Source organism: Rhinopithecus roxellana, chromosome 13, assembly GCF_007565055.1.
Source record: "Rhinopithecus roxellana isolate Shanxi Qingling chromosome 13, ASM756505v1, whole genome shotgun sequence".
Lineage (NCBI taxonomy): Eukaryota > Metazoa > Chordata > Mammalia > Primates > Cercopithecidae > Rhinopithecus > Rhinopithecus roxellana.
In genome coordinates this window covers 133,245,713-133,257,713 of record NC_044561.1, presented here as the reverse complement: position 1 = coordinate 133,257,713, position 12,001 = coordinate 133,245,713, and positions in this window count along the sequence as shown.

Sequence of the window (12,001 nt, the reverse complement as noted above, 5' to 3'; positions counted from 1 at the left end):
GATGGGAGGATCGCTTGTCCCCAGGAATTGCAGGTTGCAGAGAGCCATGATCCTGTCACTGCAGTCCAAACTGGGGGACCCAGTGAGACCCTGCCTTTGAAGAGAGAGAGAGAGAGAGAGAGAGAAGAGAAACTTTTCTTGACCTAAAATGAGACCATTTTTATTTCTTTGTCAGGAACTGGATCTGTGACTACATTCCATACCCATAGATATTATCCCCTTCATATTTGGTTAAAAGACCCCATGAGGCATCCCCAATTCTCCTAGATCTCCAGATCTAATAGGCAGGGTATAAGTCAGGAGCTGTCAACCTCAGCACTACTGAGATTTGGGGATGGCTAATTCTTTAGGGGAGGAGGGTTGTACATGGTAGGATGTTTAGCAGTGTCCCTAGCCTCAACACACCAGATGTCCAAGTCCATATTATGCAAAATATGCTTTAGTCCCTGTGCGAGCTCTCCTTCAGTTATTCCCTGGAGTCAGGCCTGGCTTGCTGGATTCATTCCTTTGGTGACTCCTTCCACAACAGTCCTCAGAGACCTCATGGATGGAGGTTGTGCTGAGAGCTAGGGCCTCAGAGATCAATCAAACTTCATTCCCTCCCCCCATGCCAAGGGGTTGCACTCGGGCTCAGGGGCAAGGGGACAAACAGGTACAGACCTTTGTGCTTTAGGGGGCACAAGCTCCCACGGAGGACTGCTAGCTACTGTGATGCCCTTTGGCTCCAATTACGCTCTGGTGCAGAACTTTCTTCCTGCTCTGATTTAAGCAAAGTCACTCCCCTCGGGCAGGGCCAGGGACCTATCTGTCTTTTCGGACTGTCACACCCCTTCTTGGGGCAGAAACTCTGTGCTATGGCCTGGGAGCTGTGTGGGTTTGGGTTGCTCTGTCCTTCAGCAAATGACTTCTGTGAATATTTTCTGTACAGTGAGAGCTGCCAACTGGGAGGACGGTCACAGCCCAATGACTGCAGCCACCTGCTTCCCACCAAACCTCCAACCCTGGAGATCCTCAGCATGCAACCAATGTTTCTTGACTTATATCACCTGCCCAATGTAGATCGTCTGCACCAGCGAGTTGGGTGGGTAAGAGCTGCCTAGTCTGCCCAGGTGTCTACTCTGCCTGGGATAGCTCTTTCACAAGGCAAACCTTTAGGGGATAGGAGGCTTCATTCTTTGCTGGCTGCTCCACTCAAATCCTCCCTTTGGAGTGAGAGTAGGAGTCTTGAAAGGTGCCCCCACAAGCCAGATAGATCTCCTGTGCAAGAACCTGGGGTGATGGAACCTGCCAATATATACGCTGGCTGCTGTCACTCACCCAACATCAGTCTTTCACATGGGGAGCTGGGGAAGAGGGGATCTGCCCATGTAGCTTTCAAGTCCACTTGAAGAATTGATCTCACAGCATAAAGCTGGGCAGGTGGGAGTGGCCCCATCTCCAATGCTACAGCCTTCCATGTTCTTACTGAGTTTCAGTGGGTTTTGTGGAAGAATTGCTGCTCATCCACTGCTGACAGGAATGCAAATTCGCATAACCTCTCTGGAGGGAAATTTGGCAGTGCCTAACAAACCTACACCTGCATTTAACTTTGATCCAAGCAATCCCACTACCATGAACACTACCCTGAAGAAATACTTCCAATGACATGAAAGGACATAAGCATAGCGTATTTATAGCAGCCATGTGTGCAAATGCAAAATGTGGGAAAATCCTAAATGGCAAACATAAGAGCTGGCTGTATCAACTATGGCGCATTCACAGAGTGGAGTTGTGTGCAGTGTAGACAAAGAATAAGGATGATTTCAAGGAAATACTATGGAGCCCTTCCAGGATAAACTGCGAGTGAAAAACTCAAACTGCAAAACAGTATTAATGCATGCCGCACTTCATGAAAGAAAGAAAGGGATGGAAGGAAAAAGACACCAATCAGCTCATCTGTACAGAAGTAACATAGCCAGGAGAACGGAGGCACTAAGGGGATTGTTACCTAGAGAACACACATGGGCGAAAAGAGAGTGAGAATAGGAAGTGGATCATGGGGTTGAGGAAGAAGCGCCTCTTAGATCTAGCATCATACTCCACAGATCTGGAAAATAAATCATCAAAATCAGCCAGGATCTGGAGCAAACCCTAAACAAGGACAGCTGAATCTCTATCTCTCATGAGAGAATAACAGCCACCCTGAAAGGGGCTGTCTAAATTTCTTTCAAAACAAAAAGTTACATATGAAATGAAAGATGGGCAATTGGGAACCATTAATTGGAAAAATATCACACTTGCATTAAAATGCAAATAATATCCTTTTATGAAAAATAACTATAATCTCTGCTTCAGCATAGCATTATGGCATAAAAGAGAAATAATTATAATCTCCAAAGCAAATAAACAAAGAAGGGACTGAGTGGCCTTGTTGTACATTTTTGCGAAATAAACGATGGTTGGATTCTCCTGTCTCCTCCTGCATTCAATCTGTCTCAATATCTTGTTTGATTGAAATATAGAAAGACAACTCAATCTCACTCTAATATGTCTGTGGAAAAGAAAGTTTGATTTTGATTTCTCTTGATCAGCTGCACAGGAAGGGGAGTGCTGGGTCCTATGGAAAGTACGTTCCTCCAAACCTGCGCTGGCCTACCACAGTTGCCACCTAAGCAAGATCTGGGTGGCCTATGCAATGCTCTTCTAAGCGACGCTCCCCTCCAGGAATTCCAGCAAGGAGGCAAGAGGACCCACAGGTCCTGATCTCAAAGCTGTCACCCCTTGCACCAAATGCTGGGCCACAAATCCTGCTTCCCTGCAGTGCCCTCTCTAGCAGGCGGGGACCGGATCCTGGAAAGTGCACCGACAGCTCTGAGGCCCCGCCAAGGGGAGAAGGAAGCTCTACCCTAGCAAGAAGCTCAGCCACCTCCAGCCCAGCACCCTCAACCCTCAGCAGGAGAGTGGGAACCTCCAGGGGGCTGATCCACAGCCTTTGCACAGGCCTGTACCTCCCACATCCTCTGAGCGAGCCCTCTCTGTCCAAAATTTACTGCCGGGCACCCCGCTGTTACCCGCAGGTGCCTTGCCCGTGGGACCATGCGGCGCCAAATCGTTATACTCCCCCGTTGCTCACCAAATCTTCGCGCTGGTTTGAAAGATGCATTACCCGGCCACAGGTGAAACTGCGCTCTTATTCTTAAGCTGAGTTTACAGCTAGAGGAGGAAACTCACAACCCAGATCTCAAGAATTCAAGCATCTGATGGGTCCCCATTGCTCCCAGGGGCTGTGTCCCTCACCCCTGTCACATCCGGGCCAGAGGACCTGCCGGTAGGGCTCAGTTGCCTGGAGCCTCCCCACTCCATCTCCCAGTTCACTTTGCTTGTGGACAGAGTGGCAGGCCGTCCTACAAGCACCCGGACACTTGGCATCAGTGTCAAGACAACTCCAAGAAGGCTTTCGGTGATCCTGCAAGCCCTGTGTTCCTTCCTGGCAATCCTGCCTTCAATTTGAATGCACAGGTACCACAGCAAGCCAGTGCTGTGTGCTCCAAATTCCAGGATGTCCTGCATCTGAGCCAGTGCACTGAGCACAAGGACTCTCTGTGGGGCTCAGGAGCAGGGAGTCACCCCTTTGGGGCCCATAACACCCCACTGTGTGTGCCCCAGACTTCTGTCTAGAGAAGATCATGTTGAGAGCCCTCAGGGAGAGTGGAGCAGGGATGTCTGAGCAGGACAAGGACCCCAGAGTCCAAGAGAATCCTGATGATCAGAGAAGAGTCCTCAAGGGCACCAGGGATGCACGGTCTGCATTTAGTCCCCTCCAGGACAATGGAGGCCTCTCTCCCTTCATGCCCAGGCCTGGGCCTCTGCAGAGAGACCTCCATGCCCAGAGGTCAGAAGTCAGATCCAACCAGAAATCCCAGCCCTCCTGGATGAGCTTCTGCCCCAAACGAAATGCCATCTTCAGCTCCTACAGCCCCACGGGAGGCTTCCTTTCACTAAAGAGGAGGAGAAGACCTGCCTCATCCCACTGCCAGCTGCCCCTAAGTTCCCCAAAGACAGTGAGTGAGGACAGACCTCAGGCTGTCTCCTGGGGTCACATCAAGTGTGAAAAGGTGGCAGATGCAGCTCCAGAGCAGAAATTCACCTTCAGGAACAGCTCCCCAACATCCCGGATCTCTAGGCCCCATAGATGCAAGGTTCCTCTGCTGTCACACAGGTGAGGGGAGCCTCTGATGCTGCCACCTCCATTAGAGCTGGGGTTCTGGGTCACTGCTGACGACCTGGACCTGGAGAAGGAGGATGGTGCCCCGGTGCATAAACAGTGCACTGCGGGGTGAGGCCAAGGCCATCTGGGACTGCAGACCCTCATGGACTTCCCATGCTTTGTCCTCGCCCACAGCAGGGGCGGCTCATCTTCCTCCTGCACCTCTAGCACCCAGCATGGATGCACAACAGGAAAGACACAGGTGCCAGGACTACCTGGGCCCAGTGGCCCTGATAACATCTGCTGCAGGGGCCCCCCTCTATGCCTTTTGTGTCTGGGAGGAAGCACAGCTCACCAGGCTCCCTGTTCTCCTCCGATCCCCTTCCTGCCATCACTTCCCACTCCCGGGCCTCGGCACCATTCACCTTGCTGACCCCTGCCCCCTCCCCAGCCCCAAGCATGGACTGCACCAGGAGAAGCCCAAGCCCTGCCTCTCCTGCTCCTGCAGCTACTTCAGCAGCCCCTTCCCCACTTCACAGTCAACCCCACGTGGGGGTCCCCTCTGAACGAGGAAGACAGAGGCCCCTCACATTCCTGGGCCTCAACCACAGCTGCAGCAAGAGCTGGCTTTGCCTTCCCCGTCTCTCAGCACCAGCAGGATGGAATTCCCATCCCCAAAGTGCATGGATTTTCCTGTGTTCTCCAGACAGAGCCCCACATTGCCCCTGACTCTAGTGCTTCTCTCTGCCATGGTCTGTGGATTGCTGTATCTGGAGCCAGTTCCAGCCCTGCAGCCAGCACATCTGCTAAACTGGCTCCCCAGCCAACAACTGACTTGGAGGTCACCCCCATGGATACCAGTCCCCCTTCTCAGCTTTTCCTCCTGGGGCCTCCTGCTGGCTCCGGTGAAAGCTTCTTTCTATCTACCCAGGCCCTTTTGGTGCCCCACAGCGACAGCACAGTCCCAGCCAAGGACACCACCGGCCTGGCTGACCTGAGGTTCTCTGGCTTCATTCCAACATTGAAACTTTCTGTTAGACTGCAGCCACAGTCTAGGCCGCATCTGGGATCCCGGATGTGCAGCAGCATGGAGCCCCCACCTGTAGAAGCTCTCTCTGGTTTCTAGGCCTGGCATCTCCAGCTCCAGCCCCGGCCTCAAACTCTGCTCCAGCCAGCCAGGTCGGGGCACCACACCACACTCAGCCATAGGGGGTTCAATACCCACCACTTCCACCTTGGGCACCCCTGCCAGTACCCAGCTGCCTTTTGCTGCGCCCCTGGCTGTGTCCCATCCTGACCCATCCACTGCCTCTGCCTGTGAGCTGCTGCCCACAAACCCCTCCCTCGGCCAATATCCTCCCCAGCATTAGGCGGCTCTGCTCAGCATTTGGCAGCAGGAGTCCAGGCCCCTCAAGCTTGGTGGTTTCAGCCGCACTTACAGGCTTTGGGAGCAGAGAGGCGGCCCCAGCTCTGGGTTTCAGAAATGAATCCCTCAGCAGCAAAGCAGCAATGAGAAGGGCCCCGAGCACCACAGACAGCAGTGAGATGTGGGGGTGTGAACCCCAGGGGCCCCCCAAGCGGAGCACCCCCATAATGACAGGACCCAGCATGAGGAGCAACTCTGTTGGGAGGCACTGTTTCAATCACATCACCCGTGGGGGATCAGTTAAGTAGACACCCCTAGTTACAAGTTGGGGACCCAGTGCCACTGCAAACAAGGCTGGCTTCAGGTGCACGTCTGAGCTGGCCTCTGACCCTAGCAACCCCACTACCCGCGGGGGCACAGTGAGTAGGAACCTGGCCTTTTGCATCCCCTAATCTCCAGGGTTCTGCTGAACACAGGTTGGCTGGGCCATCCTCCAGCTCGACTTCCAGCTTATCCTCCCCCATGGCAGGATTTGAGGTCTTAGCTATAAATTATTTGCCTAGACCAAGGTCCAGAAGAGTTTTGTCCATGTTTCCTTATAGTATTTTTGGAGTTTTGGGTCTTATGTGCAAATCTTTGATCTATCCTGAGGTGACTTCTGTATTTGGTGGAGCACAGGGGCCCAGTCTAACTCTTCTGCTTGTTGTTATCCAACCTTCCCCTACTGTTGAACCGGGTGGCCTTTCCCCGATGTGTGTTTCTGTCGGCTCTGTTGAAGATCGGTTGACTATGCATTTGTGGCTGAGTTCTGTCCCTCTTACTTTGCAGGGTTCAGCTTCCTAGGCTGTTCTCACAGGTTGTTGAGTGGCTGCAGGTTTTCCGGGTGCAAGCAGGGAACACGCTATCAGTGGCTTTACCATTCTGGGTTCTGGAGGACGATGGCTTCCTTCCCACAGCACCATTAGACAGTGCCTCAGTGGGGACTCTGTGTGGGGATTCCAAGCCCACATTTTCCATCCGCTCTGCCCTAGTAGAGGTTCTCTGTGAAGGCTCTGCCCCTGAGCAGGCTTCTACCTGGAAACCCAGGCTTTCCCATACGTTCCCCGAAATCTAGGTGGAGGCCGCCAAGCCTGCTTCACTCTTGCATTCTGTGCACTGCAGGCTTAACTCAACGTGGAAATTGCCAAGGCTTGTGGCTTGCAGCCTCTGGAGTGGTGGAGGCTCTAGCTACATCTGGGACTCTTTGAGCTGAGACTGGAGCCAGAGTAGCCAGCATCGGGGGAGCAGTGTCCCAAGGCTGCGCAGGGCAGTGAGCCCCTTGGCTCTGGTACAGGAGACATTTCATTCCTTCTAGGCTCAGGGCCTGTGATGGGAAGGGCTGTTTCTGAGTTTTCAGCCTGCCTTGGCCTCCCAAAGTGCTGGGATTACAGGTGTGAGCCACTGCGCCTGGCTTATTAAATAGGTTTTTAAAAACCTTTTGATCTCTCTTCACTTTCCAGAACACCAAAACTTTGAATATTTGCTCACTTTTTAGTATCCCAATGTTTTGAAGGCTTTGTTCATTTTTCTTCTTCATTTTTCTCTAACTGGATTATTCCAAAAAAACTGTATTTGAGTTCTTAGATTTTTTCTTCTACTTTGCCTCACCTATTGTTGAAGCTTTCAAGCATATTTTGTATTTCTTACAATGAGTTCTCCAGTCCCAGAATTTCTGTTTAGTTTTTAAAAAAACATCTCTCTCCTTGGTGACTTTTTCACTCATATCCTCAATTGTTTTCCTGAGATTTTTGTATTGGTTTTCAGATTTTTCTTGCATCTCATTGTTTTTATAAAATCAATATTTCGAGTTGTTTATCTGGGATGTGAAGAATTTCTTTGTTGAAATTCTAGTGCTGGAGAATTATTGTGTTCTTTTGGGGGTGTGGCTTTCCTTATGTTTTCACAGTTCCATTGTATGTTGATACTGGCATATCTGGTATAGAGTCACTTCTTCCTATTCTTGAATTTGCTTTCCTTTTGTGGGGGAGGTGGGCTTCTTCCTGGACATGTGTCTATGGTGTTGGTTGAGTAGGGTGCCTTGGCTTTCCTTCTGGGTGCACGCAATAGTGAATTCTCTGTATGATTTCATCGGCTATAAATAGCGTTAGTGATATCTGCAGTCTCCTCGGTGTGTTAGGGTACAGTTATCAGCAGAGCTGGTTGTGTGGTTGTTCTGGGAACTGGATCGCCACATAGGCCCATCTCAGGTTTCAGTGGTAGAGATGGTAGGCTCAATGTGTCTGTCTTTGTGCCATGGGACAGCATATAGTGGCCCCTGTGGTGGGCCAACTTGTTGGTCTCTGAGAGGCTTTCGTGGCTGCTGGTCTGGTAGCAGTGGACTGTGTGGAAGAGCAGGAACTTAAGACAGTGGGCAGCTGGCATGGCATAGGTCATGAGAGTTGCAGTGATTAAATGCTCTTCTGGATCCCGTACACTGATGTTGGCAGTGGTTGTGTGGGCTGTGCATGCCAGCCTCCGGGCCACTAGGTGGTACTTGCACATCGGAGTCAGATGAGGTGGTAGTGGGAGGGTATTGAGGGCCAACTTCAGTCTTTTGAGACTCTGCCTCTGGGTCATGAATTTGGTTGTATAATCCCGAGGACCCTGAACCCTGCATTCTGTCTCAAGAGGCAGACAAAGCCGGTGAAGCCAGGCAGGGTGAGTGTCACTCAGGCCCGTCAATTGTGACTGTGAAGCAGCCGTGATTGGCAGGCAATGAACAATAGTCAGGCCCCAGGTTAAATCTGTGGATGAGTGATAGCAGCTTCCATGCAGAGCCACTGCCACAAGAGGGGTGGGGCCACCTACAGTGGCCACAGCCATGGCATGCCGGTGGCAGATGCACATCCTTCTCATGGCCCAATCCTGGCAGGCTTTCTACTCAGTCCCAGCTTTCACAGCAGACCCAATGGTCTGTCCAGATCCAGCCATATGTGCATAGCTCCCAACTCAGCTCCACGCCATAGGAGCCCTTGCCTAGCTCAGGACAGAGTGTCAGCAGCAACTTGCCCATCATGTTCAAACCCCAGTCTGGTTCTGGTGGTGCCCACTTTCCAGCACTGATGGCTGCAGCCTGTGCCACACTTGCTTCCTACCGGCTGCAAGAACCCACCCCCCCTTTTTTTTTGAGCTGGGGTTTCACTCTTGTTGCCCCGGCTGGAGTGCAATGGCACAATCTGTGCTCACTGCAACCTCCACCTCCCAGGTTCAAGTGATTCTCCTGCCTCAGCCTCCTGAGTAGCTGGAATTACAGGCACCCACCACCACACCCAGCTAATTTTTGTATTTTTAATAGAGATGGTAGTAGATGTTGGCCAGGCTGGTCTTGAACTCCTGACGTCAGGTGATCCACCTGCCTCAGCCCCTCAAGGTGCTGGGATGATAAGCACAAGCCACCGCACCAGGCCGAATCCATCCCTTACATATGCCCAAGTTCCACAAGCAACAGCCCAGATTTCCTGAATGCCTAGGACTGGTGCCACTGTGTCCCAGGACAGCACACAGTCTATTAAATGATGAGATCAAAAGTGATGTTTTGCTATAGCCACCTATGCTTCAGAGAGGATTTGGGATCCAGGGCAGTCTCCCTTCCTAGATATGTTACCTCTGGCTGTCTCCCAGCAGGTCCTTAACTGAGATTCACAGACTGAGAACATCAGAGCGTACGCCCATTGCCTGGACTGCATGGTGCAGCAGAGGGAAAGGGGAGCACAGAATGTCTCTCTCACCCTATCCCTGGAATTTGGAGTCATTCCCGGCTCCTGGCCAGTCTCTACCAAGTATGGTGACTCTTTTCCTTCTCCTCCCTAGCTTTTTGTGTTTTCCATGTCTTCTGTTGAGATCTCATGTTCTCTCTAGGATAATATTCAAAGTGTGGTTGTCTGCACACTATTTCAATTCTTATAAGTAAATCAGATGACTATGAATTGCTTCTAGGCAACCATTTTTTTTTTTTTTTAAATGAGCCCCTTTCAGTGAGAACCACAAGGCTCACCTTGACCTCTGCAATCCCAGAGCAAACTAGAGGCCCAGAGACCCCGACTCCCTCCCCATTCCTTCCCTGCAGCTTTGCCCTCCATGTGGGTGGTGTGAGGCTCTTCCCTTGGTGGATCCCAGTGGTCAGAGTCTCTGGACAGTAGACGGAGGCCCTTGGCTGAGCTCCCTTCAGTCCTGGAGCTGGCATGACACCCCCTACATCCTAGAGCTGACTCCACTCTGCCCTCCCCGACTCCCTCCTAGAACCCTTGTCCTTCCCCATACCTTATCATAAAACTTCTTATTTATATTATTCCCATGTGTCTGTGTCATGTGGACCCAGGGGGAGAAAGCCTTGGTTTGTGTGAGTTTTGATGTGCGAGGTCTGAACTAACTGCTAAGTCTCCTGTGGCCCAGTCAATGGAGCGCAGGCAGTAGCACAACTTGATGGCTATAATGATGGACACCAATTTAAGTGTTCTGTGTTTAAGGGATGGTGGCTCAGGATCAAGCAGGCCCCAGGGAGGGATAGTCTGGGAGACTCATTCTGCCTCTTAATTACTGCTGCTCCCTCACCTACATACACATCTCAACCAGAGAGTATGGGCCTGGCATGGAAGCTCCTGGGCCAGGGAGAAGAAGGAATGAAAAATCACTTCTGCTCTGTCACCAAAGGAAACGTTAATTGTAGTATGTCTCATGTCCCTGAGCAGGGTGTGGCATCCTGCTTTGAAAAAAGAAGGATTCCTTGAGTATGTCTTTACCCTTTTTCAGAAATAGGGATGGTAAGAGAGTATTTGCACAGGAACAATCTAAAGCTAGCGAGATTTTAATTCTAAGAAGGGACTAAAACACTTCCAGTTTGCAGGTTAATATGTACAGAGCTTTGAGGTCATCACTCCCATCCTCACAACAACAAAGCTGAACAAACTGGAAATCCACAACTCTTCTTAGATCCATCAGAGAAGTGAGATCACAGCTGAACCACTGCTCTGTAAATTGGAAAGACAGCAGATGCAGAGAATCACAGCTCAGATGAGCAGAGGCCTGTGTTGGAGCCAGTAGTTGGGCAGGCAAATTTCAGACGGTAATTGGTGGATTGCGGGAGGCTCAGTGAAGACCAGGTTGAGAGGTGAACACTCTGGAGGGAGGGGCTGTGTTATGGGGGTCCTCACATGATCATACGTTTAATCTCCAGAAACACCCCCGCTCTCATGTTCTCAGGGAAAATACCCTTGCGCCTCCAGCAGAGGGAGAAAAAGAGTAACCGTTTTGAAATATGCCCAGAGTATTCTAGTCTCCTTACTCATAAATGAGAGCTAAGCTATGAGGATGCAAAGTCATAAGAATGACACCATGGACTTTGGGGACTCGGGGGAAAGTATGGAAACAAGATGAGGGATAAAAGACTACAAATTGGGTTCAGTATATACTACTCAGGAGATGGGTGCACCAAAATCTCACAAATCACCACGAAAGAACTTACTCATGTAACCAAATACCACCTGCTCCCCCAAAACCCCTGAAATTAAAAAATGTTTTAAAAAAAGTAAAAGATAAAATTGTCCTCAAGAAAAACTATTTTTGCAGAACATTGCCTCTATCCTTTCAATCTCCCCAAAGAGAGGAAAACTGAGAGGCACTTCTGGAGGTCACAGCCCAGGGCCTTGGACTCCCTAGAAGACTTATCACAGGACTAGAGAACACTTTCGCCCCTCCACACCACACCACTCTGTCCTCAGGACCCCTGTATATTACAGGGAGTGCAACAGAAGGAACTGCCAGTCTCAGACCTTGAGGCGAAGAAGTCTCTAGTGAACCCCCAAAACAGTAGGGAAGACGAAAACACGGCCCGGTGCGGTGGCTCACGCTTGAATCCCAGCACTTTGGGAGGCCGAGGTGGGCAGATCACCTGAGGTCAGGAGTTCGAGACAAGCCTGGCCAAAACGGTGAAACCCTGTGTTTACTAAAAATACAAAAAATTGGCTGGGTGTGGTGGGGTGTGCCTGTAGTCCTAATTACTAGGGAGGCTGAGGCAGGAGAATCACCTGAACCCAGGTGGCAGAGGTTGCAGTGAGCCAAGATTGTGCCACTGCACTCCAGCCTGGGTGACAGAGAGAGACTCTGTCTCAAAAAAAAAAAAAAAGTACTGTAGTGGTTCCATTACCACGTGATCTTAGCCATCCCTTTTGTTCTTTCTGCCTCAGTTTCCTGCATAAAATGGATAAGATGAAGACAATAGCGCTGCAGGATTTGGAATGATACTTGGTATTAAGCAGAGACTTGGTGTGCATTTTTTTTTTTCTTTTGGAGAGAGTCTCACTCTGTGGCCCAGGCTGGAGTGTAGGGGTGCAATCTCCACTCACTGCAACCTCTGCCTTTTGGGTTCAAGCAACTCTCCTGCCTCAGCCTCCCAAGTAGCTGGGATTATGGAC